The 14,146-nt window shown below is 38.1% G+C and overlaps 1 protein-coding gene across 3 annotated transcripts in view; it reads right to left on the bottom strand.

Moving 5' to 3' along the window:
- Positions 1-12,839, bottom strand: part of NCALD (neurocalcin delta) — a 64,518-nt gene extending 51,679 nt beyond the window's left edge. The window contains exon 1 of one of the 3 annotated variants that reach the window (XM_072410820.1): positions 12,685-12,839. The gene's annotated coding sequence lies outside the window, so the exon portion shown is untranslated. Of the gene's footprint in view, positions 1-5,084; positions 5,187-12,230; positions 12,490-12,684 lie in introns of those variants that run through there. The other 2 variants (XM_072410822.1, XM_072410823.1) reach the window with 2 other exon arrangements.
- Positions 12,840-14,146: the final 1,307 nt, after the last annotated feature.

Below are 14,146 nucleotides of genomic sequence, written 5' to 3'. Positions count from 1 at the left end.
CCAAGGAGAATTTTGGCAGCTGACTTTGGTGACTGCATAAAGTCTGGCGGCTTTTGCTAAATATTGACAATTTATTTGTAGAGATCAGGTGATTTATACAAAGCTTTACAGAACCTCTCACATTGTTCCCTGCAGAATGCAGACATGGAAGAGTTGGGTATGAAGCTCTATACATTATAAAATAAAGGTGACATCCCTATGGTGATCCAACAGAGGTTTGGTGAGGAGGCAATAAGGAAGCTCAGGCCCTCCATACATGCTGCTTTTAAAATTTACCTAAACATAAGCAGATGCCCAAAAAAATCTTTCTCATTTGATGTTTCTGAGATGAGATCCAATCCAATGAACCCAATAAGATTTTTCATTGGATGAATTATCCAACAACTCAACACAAATATTATGCTCAATCTTCATCTTCAACACCAATCCAAAGATTAATCAAGCTGGTATTTATTTGTAATTGCTATTGGTATCTCTTCTCTGTTCTCTGCTGTTTTCTTCTCTACATACAATGGATATCAAATGATCAGTCATGTGCCAACTTTATACTAATGTTCTCATATCTCAGTCTCACTTGGGAAAGATTCAATAGCATGAAAGCAAGTTGCTGAACAATGGAGAAATTATGTAGATTTATTATCACGTTGCACATAGTCTCACTTTTACTGACCTTTTACATATTCAAGATGACACCAGGCTCTTCTTTTAGCAAAGTCACATCAATACATATAATCAATTTGATGTTAAACAGAAGGTTCAATACAAATGCATGTTATATATTTGGAAGAAATATGGATTGCATATGTAAGGAGTTTTTTCTGCAGAAGTCAGCAATGGAAGACTTCACGTTTCTTACACGATATAAATATTTTAAGAGGTTTTCTGCTTACACTCTAATCCTGAATAGTTACCCCTATAGAAGTTCATGGACAGCTATAGATGGGAACTTCCTATTTCTTGTTTGGTATAAACTTTGTATCAGCCAGCCCCTTGGTCTTAATAGAATTGTACAATAGGGGAAATAAATAAAGGAAAAAGAGGCATATATATATATATATATATATATATATATATATATATATATATATATATATATATTTATTAGGCATATATTTCAGTGACAAACTTTTTACAGATTTAACAAAAGTGGCAACCTCAATAGAATACAATGACATTAAGTCTTATAGTCTTTACCCCTAGTGTTTGTGTGGTTTGTTGATATTTAAGACTAAACAGAATTTTCCTTTAAAAGTCCATAATCCCATTTAGGGGTACCATAAAATGAGACGCTTGTAGGTGGGATAACGGTTTTGAATTCTGATGCATTTCACCTTTCCTAGGCTTAATCAGGGGAATAAGACTGTATTATATATTGGTATAAAAGAACAGTACAACCAAGATACACAATTTTCTCTCGCTACATATATGAATTGAAGCTTTGTGTTAAAGTTACAGTGGATATTTTTTCAGCTATTATAACCTATTCTATGTATATAATTTGTACTGTTGTAGCCCACAGGGGTTGAACTATAAGACTTAATGTCATTGTATTCTATTTTGGTTGCCACTTTTGTTGAATCTGTTTAAAATTTGTCACCGATATATATATTTGCCTAAAAAAAAAAAAAAACCTAACATATCCACTGCTAAAAAAAGCTGGCCTTTGGAAACACATTGCTTTAGAATAAAGGATGGGTTGCAACTCACTAACAGGCTGACTTTTTTAATGCAGCTAGAAAAAAATACATATATAATACTTTTAGTTCCTTGCAATCCTCTATACAGCAGTCCAGTCTGGGAATCAATAAGGAAAGCTGCATGCATATATCCTGATAGGAACATGACACAAGAAAGGCACAGAGTGATAGTTGTATAGCTCTGTCCATGCTCCCTAGCCTATCAAAACTGGACTGACAAAAATAAATACCATAAATCCAAACCTAGCAAGGAAAACAGCTGTAATATATGTAATTATTCTGTGCATGTAGAAATTTGCCAGAAGATTACCATCCCCAATAATCTCTAACACACATATGCTGTATTGTATTCTCCTATAACACCCATAAATGAATCCCCTGACAGATCAATCTTGGGTAATTCTCTCACATCAATCCAACAGTGGAAAAACCAAATCCACAGAGGGATAGAAGACTACAGCATTCAGCTGAAAGTGTTTACCTAAGTGAGGTGCATGCCGTCATTATGCAGGAAACAAAAAAAACACAGGATTCCACACATTTTACAGAAACGGGTGTAAAAAGGGGCACGGAACGAATTGAACTCTGTAGTCTATTCTTAGCAGGAAAAGGTTACAGATATATAGGGAATCTCAGCTGACCCTATTGTAGCACATTTAAATACGTATAATAAAGTACAATGTTGTTCCCTTGATTCGGGACTCTGAAGTAAGCAGAGCACCCTTTTTTTAGTGAATAATTAAAAAAAAAGTGTCAGGAAGAGGAAAGCTCAGACACATGACCAGTTATAATGATTTGACCAAGTTCTCCTCCAATCACAAAGTGTTCTCTGTAGCATTATGCAGACAACATCCTGAAGGAGACTGCAGGCTCTGCACACTGCAGCCAGTATTTTACAGTAAACCCTGTGGTGTGCAGGGGAGAGCAGACAGAGGAACCTGTTTTACACTCCTGGGAACCTGAGGATCTAAAGAAGGTTAAAAAGGATAAAATGCATCTTATAGGGCTCCAGTGGTAATATATAACCTATATGTCCCATTCCATCACGGAGGGTCCAGCTGATATTTTTTACAACCTCTTAGATTCACAGTGCCTTTCTACAAATATAATGTATGCATGTACATATTTACAAATCCAAGTTTTATTTTATTTTGTTTAATCAGGTAAAGGTAAAATAATGCATATGAATTTCACATTTGTCTCTCACAGACAACAGGTGGTGCTGCAGGCTACTCAGCACATCTTTCAAGGAAAGCTTTCTGCTTTGTCGTGAAAAGCTTCTGTTCTAAACAAACCTAAAAGGAAGAGTATCAAAGACAGACATAGCTATATAAAAAAAGAACGTAGCTTGCCAAGTAGTATAAATTCAAATTAAAGAAATAATTATTACAACTAAATACAGTATAATAAGGGGTCTAGGAAGGTGAAAAATGTACAGAATAATACACACTTTTGGAACTACCTTCCACCCTAAATATTAGGCTGTGAAGCTCCTTGCAGCCTGTGTTTCTAAGTATGTGCATCTTTAAGGCCTGGAAAAACTAGAAGGGTGTGGAAGATGGCTGGATGGGGAGGGGGCATGTTACACCTTGTAAAGTGCATTAGTGAATATAACAATAAAGAACACTAAAGAATCTTTGGATCATATGTTAGCATCGTAGATCTCCTGTAACCGTCCTGAAGAAGCGGATCTCGATAGTCCGCGAAACGCGTCGACAACGTGTAAGGCATTAATTTGGTGTATACACAGGAGATGTTGCTTGTATAATATGTTTTTATTGTTAAAAGATGGTTGTTATATGTTTGATATAAAAATAAAGTTTTTAAAGTGATTTTTTTTATCTGGATTGAATTTGGCCTTCAAATCTGGATTGGATTCATCCTTCCAACTTGTTCATTGCCAGGAAGAGAGAAAGTGTTGGCAAATAATGATTAGTAAAGTGTTGATGGAGCAGGAAAATAGGGCACTCTCTTCTCACTTAGGCTACGTACACATTTCAGATGATTGTCCCCCTCAGGGCTGATATCGGAGAAGAATCTGGCGTGTGTACAGCGCTCGTCATGCGGATGACCGTCCTGGCCAATCCACGGACGACAAACGAGAAACGATCGTAATGAAAGTAAAAGGGAGAGAGCACAGCAGGGTGCCACTCCATCCTTCTCCCCCTCCCCTCTCCATAGAGCAGAATGTACATCAATCCTTTCCAATGACAATTATTGCACATGTGTATGTAGCCTAAATCTTTTGCATTTGTAAAATAAAGTGAAGGAAAACCTCCATAATAGAACATAGACAGGAAAATAGGAAACTGATAATGATTTTAAAGCTGAACTCTGGGGAAAGTTCCCTGTCTGGGCTTCCCCAGACCTAAGACACCAAAAAAAAAGCACTTTCACGTATCCTACCCCCCTCCTACAGGATTCCTCTTTTCATACAGCCGATAAAGCCGCTTCTCTATGGCACTCCATCCATCACTGGCACTCTAATATTACCATGCACAAAGCAGCACCAGCAGCCCTGCATTGTAAGTGAGGACTTTTAGAACCACCCAAAACCTGAAGTGGCAGAGGGAAAAATAGAGCGCCAACTGCTGGGGGAGCAAAGTATTATCCAGTATTTTAAAAAAAAATGACTTCCCCAGGCACAAATGTGCATTAAGTCCTTGCAATAGGAGTTCAACTTTAACCAATTCCTATTTATCCAAAATAAATGTAATGACCTGTGATACTCTTTTAACATTGGCTGCAATTAGGAATTGTATAAAGTGCTCAGAGCCTTCAACATGCAAAGAACCAGATTTTATAAGAAGCAATGTTCTATGGGGTAGCTGTTATTAGGCCAATGACGTATTTAATACTTTTTGCAGACATGTTCACTTTAATTTTCCTAAAGGCAAGTACAAACTTGTAGTTTTACCAAAGCATTTAATGATTAATCAGAAGATCCATAAAAATGTGTAAAAAAAAGAGAACGTCGACAAAAAGGAAGGTGAACAAGGAACACAGTCAAAAATAACAAGGAAGTATTCATTCTAGGGCTATAAATAAAAGCTGAACTACAACGTTACACTATAACTTCCTCCTTGTGATTTTACACTTTCCTCCACAAAAACGCCCTAATTTGTATTATGTAAGGAGTAATCTGTCACACTACTTCTCAGAATCCACAGGTCAGACAGAAAACTATGCAGGGCGGGGAAGCCCTGGCTCGGGCCCAAGTACAAGACATTGCATTGCTCATCTATCTACTTTCTGAAATGAGAGAGGGGTGAGCAAAAATATTTAGTGAAAACCACACACTGGGCTATAAAAATCACAAATTACTTTCCTGCTACGTCTCTGACAAAAACACTTAAAAAAAAAAACTGTAAGGTAAATATTTTTTACTTTATATATACCCAGCTTCTGCCCACAGCTTCAAGGTGAGAGACCTCTCCATCAAGATTTCAGGTAATGCGGAGAAGCCGAAATCACGTGAAAGAACCGCCCTGCAGGGGAATCATATCACCACAGAAGTATAAAATACATGCCAAAGAAAAACAAAACTTTGCAGCACATCTGGTAAATACATGCACATTTCTTAATTTTGTATCCATTTAAAGAAGCTGAAATAAAAGATGTCCTCTGATCTGTAACAAATGCAGTCATCATAAGCCCTTTTGTAGGCCAACAACACACAGCATTTTTCTGGACTAAGTGGTGTCAGCCTTGCCCAGTTTTCTTTTGATGTATTGTCAAGCCATCTCTCCATCCTATTCTACCCAATATACAGGCTAATCATACTACAGTCCTATAATAACAACTTTTAGGGGCCAAATCCAGCTCAGCTCAGTCTTTTACTTATCAGTCCTAAAGAAACTGAAGGAGGAAAGGTCTGAAGCTTAACTGGGCTTTAAAGTACAACTGGAAAGTTATGAACACTGTCTTCTATGAAAAAACAACGCAACTTTAAGCTTATACAGCAAAGTTGGAGTTTGGCCTTCAAACCCCAACTGAAAGAGTACACACGTTCAATAATTGTCATTAGAAAAGATCTTTCACAAAAGATTGTGAGCGCTGTACATACATCGTTCTGGTCTATGGAGAGGGGAGAACGGCGGAGCGGCACCCCACTGCGCTCTCTCCCTTTCACTTGTATTAAGATAATTCGCTCTGCCAGGATGAATCCATGAACGACGTCTGATGAGTACTGAACACATTCCAGATTCTCAACCGATACTAGCCCTGAGGCGATTATCAGATGAGAATCATCTGACGTGTGTATGTAGTCTTAGTCTGAGTGACACATGGTATTGGTAGCGGATATAAAAGCAAAAATTATGTATTTATACAAACATTTTAAATAATTTTAATGAATCCACAATTGAATTAAAACTGTTTATTATATTTGCCTGGCATTCTGATGTAGTGTTTAGGTATACTTTACCTCTCAGCTCTTTAAATATTAATATGCGTGCAATTAGCAAAAGTGTTGCTTGAATGCCAAGGGCAGGCAGACTTCCCATCAGCAATGGTGTGAGATCTCCTAAATCATTGTTCCAATCTCTCACCTTCTGGACCTTCTTCCTGACTTGGCTGATGGTACAACTCCAGTTCCATGGGGTGAGAGATCGGTGAATGATTGTGACTCTGGGTGGAAGGAATTGTTATTATTTTAGGGAAAAGCCTTGTATGTAATGAGAGTTTCCAGTCTTCCGAGACTTTTTTTTATATTTACCCCATCACTGACTAAATTATGTGCATTACACTCATACTAGATTACACTCGCCCATGCCTATTACCAGAAATTAGATATAACTTGTCTAGCACAGCCAGACTCTTACAAAAGTCATCAACTAAGCCAAATATTTCTAGTGATACTATCGGCGAGCTATCAACAGCTTCATTGGGATATCAGCTATATCGCAACTAGTTGAACGTTATGTACTTTGATATTTTTTTTAACATTACTTATTCTGTTACACTGCCTGCATTAAAAGACCAGACCATACGAACGTAATACTTCTTTAATTGGCAGAATCAGAGCATTTGGCATTTTTGCATATCTTTTGGTGCCTCTATTGTGACTATTTAAGGGGCTCCCACCATTCCTGCAGTCCCTTCCTCCCCAGCCTAGTCCCTGTCCATCCTTTGCATTCATTGGATTTCAGTCTTTTGAATCATGGAGGCACTTTTCATGTACATTGCAACAAACACAAGTAGGTGTCAATGGGGCAGTTTCTCTTTCATGCTAAGCTATAGTGCTTCGACGTGAACCATCCACATATAAAAGAGGTTGACTTCTACTAGGAAAGGATTTTCAGGAAGCAAAATGAATAGCTTTTGCCTAATGGAAACAGACAGAACGTCCCCATAAGGACCCACAGACTGATCTAGCTCATCAGACTCAACATATCATTACAGTATGACTATAGGGTGACCCTTTCAAGTCAAGCATTGAGTACAGTTATCACAGCACCAGTGACTGAGCAGGCAGTGGGGAAAAAAAAAGCATTCAAGATTTGACTCACTGTGCACCACAATAAAACAAAAGTTACTTTAACAGGAAATTGTGAGATCTGTTGTAAAAAAAAATGTTGCAGATTTTGTGCAAGGTGCAACACCTTAATATTTATAAAATCACTTCCTTGTAAGTACATTCAGCATGTATATACATAGTCACGGCTGTTTTTTTTTTTACATCCAGTTAATATACTGTATGTTGAAAAGTATGCAATCAATGCATAATCTTAAGAAGAGATGAGCTAGACACCCTCAAGTTGTGAATGTGCCCTCATTTGTAGGGTCACACATATTTCAACTAAAGATCCTCTATAAAAAACAAATATATAAAAAGGTTGAATTATACGAGTCTGTAAATAAGATCTTTGCAATTGTTTTAACTGATTCTAGGCACTTTCTGAATAGCAGGGTAGATGCAGTGATCAATAAATTGAAAATCGTTGCCTCAAGGAAAAACAGTTGTCTCAATATTATCTGCAGCACTTGGACCATGGCATGGAGGTTTACTCAACAGGAGAACAGCTGGATTTCTATTATATATATATATATATATTTGTCTCAATATTATCTGCAGCACTTGGACCATGGCATGGAGGTTTACTCAACAGGAGAACAGCTGGATTTCTATTATATATATATATATATATATATATATATATATATATAACAACATAATGCAGGATATTCATCTGCATCCCCCACTAATGTATCCAACCCAACATATACGGAAATGTACAGTATGCACCTTTCCTACAGGCAAATCTCTTCTGCAAAATAAAGGAATAAAGTAAAGAACAAAAAAAAAAAGTTAAAGTAAATGTTACTCAAATCATTAAAAGCTGTGTAAGCTGTAACATGCTGGAGGTATTGCAAAAGTACTATTCACTATTTGGAAATATGCAGCTTTAATTAAAATCACATACTGTGATCTTGCCATGAAGGTTCTTGCAACTCCAGTGCAGTGTTTCTCAAGGGTTCCTAAACAATTTGTGCCTCTCAGTCAGTTTAAGAGACACCAATGATCTTTTTGGCTATCTGTAAGGTCAACATTCCCCTAGCCAGCAATGTAAGAAGCATTCTGCCTTCTTACCACCACACTAATATACTCTGAGCTGAGGATGTAGTGATTATAAAAGAGTTCCTCCATGTTAAAAAGGTTGAGAAAGACATGTGCATAGTAATGGACTTTAGGTGGGTACAGTAAATCAGCAAATGGCAAATTGTTCATAATACACATGCTTTAGAAAAGTGAATATTATACAGGTAGGGTTTCCATGTGCCAAGCATTTACTCCTGTGTGCCATCAGATGTTACTATCAGCACTTGCTGCATGTGTTACACAATATTAGTGCCATGTTGCCCGACACTGACTTTATCGCTCGTTGTTCCTAACTTCTAGCCAAAAATGTATCTCCAATTTATAGAACAATAATCCTTCCCCACACACACCACAAATTATTGTTCTACCTCTCCAACTGACATAGGAACTGACAGGGAATTAGGACACGTGTCTTGCTGGCCATGTATAGTGAGCACAGGAATCACAAACTAGAAATTGCTTTAACACACAGCTCCAGGAAACAACTAAATATTGTTTAAACAAACACAAATCATAGAACTTTTATCTCTCAAGCATTTTGGAGGTGACATGACATATTGTAGTGATTCACCAATCTTTAAGGAACACATTTTAAAAGGTCCATCATGCTTTAAGCTTTGTGCCGCGCCTCGTCTCCTCTTTGCACTACTAGTCACATTGGTTTATGTCACTTTGAACTTTCTTCTTGTACGCCCACCTAAGTACATCTACACTGCTGCATTTCTGTTACACAGTAGGCACTCCTGCTGCAAGCCCAAAATAAGCTTTTATATGGTGAGTGACAAATCCTACTAAATTCCAAATAAATGTGAGCATGCATCACATTTAGATCATAGGAGAGGAAATGCAAGTTTGTGAAGGAACAGCTACCCTTACGCTCCATACAGATGTCATCAGATCATGATCACCGGCAATATCTTTTTGTGATCATTTCCACTGACAGATGAACAAACAAGTGTTGTATATACAGCACTATTCTGTGCTAAGAAGAGAGGAGGTGGAATTCAGGCAAGCAGCACACCATCCTGCTCTCCTGTGTAGGAAAGTACAGCAGTCCTGATCAGCTAAGATTCAGAAACTGCCATCGGAGGACAGCTCGCTATACACATGTCAGATTTTCACCCAAGAGAAGCACAGCCATTCAACTCAGGCGGCAATCATATGATGTGTTTTTGGCTTTAACCAGCCAGAAGAATTTCTGGAAAGAAACACAAAATCATCACCTAATCCCAACCAATAAGAAATCCACTCTTGAACAAGTTTTTATTACAGTCATTATTCTCTGCAGTCCTCAGTCAGCACTCCTTGCAGTCCCTATAATCCCTACAAAATGTGACCCTCCGAGCAGACGGTGTCATGCACAGAGCACTAAATGGACAATCATACCAGAGGCATATAACAAGAAATTGTAATCCAATTACTGAATTGTAACCGAATTACCAAGATCAATTATGTTTACATGACCTAAAGAAAACGAATGAGCTCGCTCAAGCAAGCTAAACAGACTTTCAGGTGAAAGGTTCCTTAAAAAGCAGAAGTCCCTAACAATAACAAGAAACCATCTACACTCTGTAAAATCAAGTTTTAGTTCAAGCAATGTTTGAACCCAAATTCCTTTCTTACGGATGTATTCTAATTTTATATTTCCTATGTCTACGATGTGCCTGCTTCCATCATGTCACTGCAATGCAAACATAAACATTAGGACTGGTTAGTTACATGGATTTTCAGAATGATATATGTACAAAAACACAGAATAATGGTAGATTCATCCACTGAGTCTGTATAAATGTGAAAGGATCGGATTTCCAGGGACAGTTTCTGATTTTCCACCAAAAGTTTATTTTATATTGCTGAAGTTGTTTAAGGAAGAAAGGAATGGAGAATCCTGAAATGTACACACAGAATTCTAATGTCCCTATTCTTCAACTCATTCATACACATAGCTGGGTCACACTGAATGAAGGCCAGGGAACCGGCTGTTACGTTTTTGGTTTAACTTAAAACCAGAATACTCAGAGCAAATCCACACAATGTAAATTGTGGTGAGATATTATCTCAAGACCCTGGTGCTACAAGACAAGACACTGCCCCATGATATCTCATTTATTAAAGGTAGACTTTAATGCCAATAATATAAAAATCCTCAAACTGTGGTGATGTTTAAGCTTTATATGGTAAAGCTTGCATTCCCAAAACTTACTTTCTATCACAATGGATATCAATCACTCATTGGGTCCTTCTACATTTCAGGAACTCAAGAAATACTATCCCCCCCATCGGATTCCCCTCATTCTAAAAACTTTCACTCCTCCTGCTTCATAATTTATATTGTACAAGAAAACCAATTACAAATTCACAGTGGTGATAACACTTTAGTGGTAGCCGAGCAGCCATGGGACCTGGAGACATCCACCAGGTGCTCCCTGAGAGTAATCGGAGACCAAGGGTGCTCCAACCTTCCAGCATCCATTCCATAGTGATATATGATTGGGACTTTTTTTTATCACTTCCAATAATAAAGAGTTTTAATGCTGCAAATTTAGTCTGTGTACACTTATTCCTGCATTACAAAATACAGTAACATTGATGCATGTGGTCACATAAGAGGCAATGCAATCATAAAAAATGAGAGGCTTTATAAATCAGTAATAAATGTGATTCATTTTATTTAGATCTAGCCATATTGTATTTTGTAGCATGTGCTGTCAATGTACAATGTATTGTTTTCTCTTTGGGAGTCACTAAAATAAGGAGCTTTTGAAATTTTATATATATATACCAAAACAATATATAAACACATATATTTATTACTGATAAAAGATAAACACACACACACACACACACACACACATTATATACTATTTATATATAATAAATATATAAAAATACACACACACACTTTACATAATACTTTCATGGCAATACTGACAAGTTGAGTTAAGGTATAGGTATCTAGATATTATTTTGTACCAGAATAACAAGAAAAAATGTTGGATTGTAGATGTATTTCTTTACATTCAACTATAGTGTAAAGGATGGCACTGCCTGGCAGAGTTATGTACTATATATTGGAACCATGATATATTGCTATGAAGCAGGATTTATATAATGCAAACATATTACACAGCGCTGTACATTAAATAGGGGTTGCAAATGACAGACAGGTACAGACAGTGACACAGGAGGAGGAGAGGACCCTGCCCCGAAGAGCTTACAGTCTAGGAAGTTGGGGAAGTATATATTACATACATACATGATAAGTCTACCTATTTACTGCTATCCAGTAATATATAATGCAGATAACAGATTATATATATATATATATATATATATATATATACACACACACTAACTGATTTATCGGGCAATACCCAGCTTCATGAATATAAACCAGTGACATTCTTTTTTCACGCTCAGAGCCTGGATGTATCCGTCACCGGGTCACAATCATATTTTTCTCTCCATAAGGGAAAAGAACAATGTGCGGAATGCCGAGCGATCATTTCATAGACAGAGGTCAGCTAATCGTGGACACTACGGCACGTCAAACCCAATGTGAACATTCCTCCTGGGGCATAAATGATGCTACAAAATCCCAAATGAGCACAGCAAACCAAAATCAGCCAATACTATTTACAAACTTCATCCTTTCTGCTTCTAAAAAAAAACAGAACAGGCGTCCAGGTGGAGATCCGTTTTACCGGCGGCGCTTTGCGTGCGTTATTCTGCGTTAAATAAGACGCAAAACTGCAGGATTATAAATAAGAGCTCATTTTTTTGTAGCCCAGTGGATTGCATCATATATCTATCACATTCCACCCACATTCTACATTCCAACTACTTTCACTTTGCTACATTTTTTTTTTAGAAGTCTACTCCAAATCCGCAGCATAACCTCTGAAACTGCTAATGCCTCAATCTCCACTTACCGCTCTTATCTGGATCTTGTAGATCTCTTGGGAAGATTTCTCATAGATGAAATTACTAAATGCAGCTTCATAGCTGGTGCCCAATACAACACCAAGTGCAGTAAACCCTCTAATCCCAGTAACCAATCAGATTGCAGCTTCTAGTTACTTAACTTAGCATGAGCATTGAAAGCTGTGTTCTGATTGGTTGCTCTTGTATCAAGTCTGCAGACTTTGCAACAGTTTGCCAGCACTGTTGCTCAGTATTAGTCTAGCACATAGGCTTGTATGAGTCAATAGGCAGCTGTGTGTTAAAAAAAAAAAACAGTATGCAAAAAAAAAAAAAGAGAGAGAAGGCTCTGTCATTTCCTTTCTGTTGCAATCTGACAGGGACTTTCTATGCACATGTAGCTGCAAAGTTTGCTGTGGGGCAGAGATGGCAGGAGGCGCCTCCAGGAATAAGGCAGCCGCTTACCTTGCTAGCACGATGGTGAAGTGAAGGTTTAATAGTCCATACTCCGATAGAAGCGGCAGGCAGGAGAGCAGAGCGCGGCAGCCGCACCAACATCCAGCACTCACTACACAAGCCTCTGTGCGGCTCCTTCTACAGGCTCTGCCTCTGTCTGACGTCACCATCACTGTCACATGGCCACATGAAAGCCAAGAGAGCGCTGGTTGTCCTGGCAACTCCGGGGCTGCTGTGAAATGATTTCAATAGGGTCATCCGTCATAGTGTGGAAGCAGCACAGGCTGCCTGACAACACCCCAGCTCCCCTCCCTGACAGACTATAGGGGGCTCATATCACAGGGCCCCCACCTTTCAGGGGAAAAAGAGGGGTCACCAGGCTGTACTTAGTCCTCATTACTTTGTTTACAGGTTGCAGGAGAGTAATGGCGCCCATGGGTGTTCGTTTAGCTTCACCTGACGTGACCTGTTCTCTTGGGCTCTTCATTTATCTTTACCTCAGACTTCATTCATTAACGCACTCTGTAGTCCATTCATTCATTTCATTGTCAATTGACATTTATTCTTGAACAAAAAAAATCAACATTTATTCAAATATAGTATTTACAGCGGAACTAAACCTGGCCAACTCATATTCCAGCACCAGGAGCCGCCATCTTCCTTTCTTTAAAAAGACATCCACCTATATATATTTATTTACCAGGCCACATCCCTAACACTCATAGATACGCAGACTCATTTGTAAGGGACGCCGGTGAAATAGGAACGTGGCTGAGCCGTCAGGCTGTATGCTATGTGTATATATGTATATCGTGTGTGTATATCTGAGGACTGATTATTGCTATTCATATTGAAAACCGAAAGAGACGATTCGTAATTAGATAAATGAGATTTGAATTGCTGCTACAACCACCTTCTTCCCTGCAACAATTTTAAACAAGAGGGCTGCTGAAAGTTTAAACATCGGATTTTTCCTCTCCTTCCTCCTGAAGAAGCAGATTTTTTCCGCGAAACGTGTTGAGAAGTAACTCAGAATTTATTCCCTTTGGGGGTATTCTGTAGGGAGAGGTTATTATTTACACCCATGATTTTACTGTATTTTATATATTTAAAATGATTTCTATTTTTAATGTTTAATAATAATAAAATGTTATTTTTGTAATAAATGTTGATGGTATTGGCTTAAAAAGTCCCGCTTAAAATTGATGTCTTTCATCGCATATCTTTTTTTTCCCATTCTTATCCATCCTTCCCACCGCTCTTCTTCGGCTGCATCTCTTTGTATTTCTCTTCATTGGCTTCCATTTCACCTGAGAATTAAATTCAAGCTCCTGTGCTTTGCTTTAAAATCCCTCCACAGTTCTTGTCCCACTTACCTTTCTGACCTGATGTAAAAATACCCCCCAGCCACTCTTTTTGCTCCTCCGATGACCTATTAAACTTCCTCACTCATAACCTCATCACACCCAGA

Source organism: Pyxicephalus adspersus, chromosome 5 (assembly GCF_032062135.1).
Source record: "Pyxicephalus adspersus chromosome 5, UCB_Pads_2.0, whole genome shotgun sequence".
NCBI lineage: Eukaryota > Metazoa > Chordata > Amphibia > Anura > Pyxicephalidae > Pyxicephalus > Pyxicephalus adspersus.
This window is presented reverse-complemented; position numbering and strand designations above follow the sequence as displayed.